The sequence below is a fragment of the Sciurus carolinensis genome, chromosome 3, assembly GCF_902686445.1.
Source record: "Sciurus carolinensis chromosome 3, mSciCar1.2, whole genome shotgun sequence".
Classification (NCBI taxonomy): domain Eukaryota; kingdom Metazoa; phylum Chordata; class Mammalia; order Rodentia; family Sciuridae; genus Sciurus; species Sciurus carolinensis.
The window spans coordinates 134,535,007-134,536,680 of NC_062215.1; the positions used below are offsets into that span (position 1 = coordinate 134,535,007).

The 1,674-nt window shown below is 37.9% G+C and overlaps 1 pseudogene; it reads left to right on the forward strand.

Annotated features, from left to right (window-relative positions):
* Positions 1-430: 430 nt before the first annotated feature.
* On the forward strand, positions 431-1,339 carry LOC124979494 (heterogeneous nuclear ribonucleoprotein H3-like; annotated as a pseudogene).
* The last annotated feature ends 335 nt before the right edge of the window (positions 1,340-1,674 follow it).

A 1,674-nucleotide genomic window follows, 5' to 3' on the forward strand; every position in this document is an offset into this window, starting at 1 on the left:
TTGTAAATATTTCTTGGTCATTTTTGTCACAAAGTAAATGCTATGCAAGAAATGTGAAATTATTTCAAATTAGTTGTTTTATTTCTACATCAATTGTGTTAAAGAACCTTTACCATATAGAATTCATAGTGCATGCAGGATGGATACATTACCACATAAATCATCTTTAAAGACATTAATAAAAGTATTATTAGAAAATCATATGATTATTAATTTCTTGCTCTCTTTCATTGCCCCCCAGCCTGTCACTGGGCTGCGCAGCTTCCTTCGAGTTGCCACCACAGAAGACGGATGGAAAATTTGTTGTGGGGAGTGCTACAAGAGGCCAGCTTCTTCCTCCTCATGACCCAACCCATGTGCAGGAATCGATGTTACATGGCCTGACAGGGTATCTGAAGTAAAAGGGGTATTTAAACTGAACGATATTGAGATGGATTAGGTTATGAAACATAAAGGCCCAAAAGCCATTAGTAATGGGACAGTACCACTTTGTGGATTGCCATTTGGTTGCAGCAAAGATGAAATAGTTCAGTTCTTTCAAGGGTTGGAAATTGTGCCAAATGGGAGAACATTGAGGATGAACTGCCAGGGGAGAAGCGCAGGCGAAACCTTTGTGTAGTTTGCTTCAAAGGAGATAGCTGAAGATGCTTAAGGGAAAATACAAGGAAAGAATAGGGCACAGAATTATTGAGACCTTCAGAAACAACAGGAGTGAAATCAAAGGATATATGGTGACCAGGACCATATGATAAACCAATAGGAGGAAAAAGTGGTTATTATGGAGCTGAGTAGGGAGGTATGTATGACAGAATGTGACAAGGAGGGGATAGATATGATGGTGGCTGTGGAGGTTTTGATGACTAGAGTGACTGTAATAATTATGACCATGGAAATGATGGTTTTGATGACAGAATGAGAGATGGAAGAGGTATGGGGGGGTCATGGCTATGGTGGAGCTGGTGATGCAAGTTCAGGTTTTGATGGTGGTCATTTTGTACATTTTGTGCAACTGAAAAGGATATTGCTAATTTCTTCTCACCCCTAAGTCTTCATATTGATATTTGAGGTGATAACAGTGACAGATGTATAATTTGGACACACGAAGATGTAGCAGCTGCCTTGTCTAAAGATAAAAATAACATGCAACATGGATACATTGAACTCTTCTTGAATTCTACTCCTGAAGAAGGCTCTAGAATGGGGAGGCTATGGAAAAGATGGAATGGATAATTAGGAAGGATATGGATCTGTTGGAAGAATGGGAATAGGGAACAATTATAGTCGAGGATATGGTACTCCTGATGGTCTGGGTGGTTATGATGTCATTTATCAGGCATAACTCTGAAATGTTTGATGATCTTAGAGATTTTTGGATTTCTGAATATTTATAATTGTGTGGAAGTATTGGAAGTTTGAATTCAAGCCCTAGATTTTAGAATACAATTCTCTTAACACTTGAGTTAAGTACCAAAACTGTTCCCAAAAGATGACAGTAATAAATTATTTCAGGACGTTTAGAGTAGGTAGGGTTCTCGATGACATGAAAATTCAGTGTAAGTGCCAAGTCATAAATTTCACAGATATATTTTCAGATTCTTATCCAATAGCACCTATGGTTTTTAAGTAGCTATATACATGACTACATTTAAGAAAATGTAAGGCACAAATCCATGC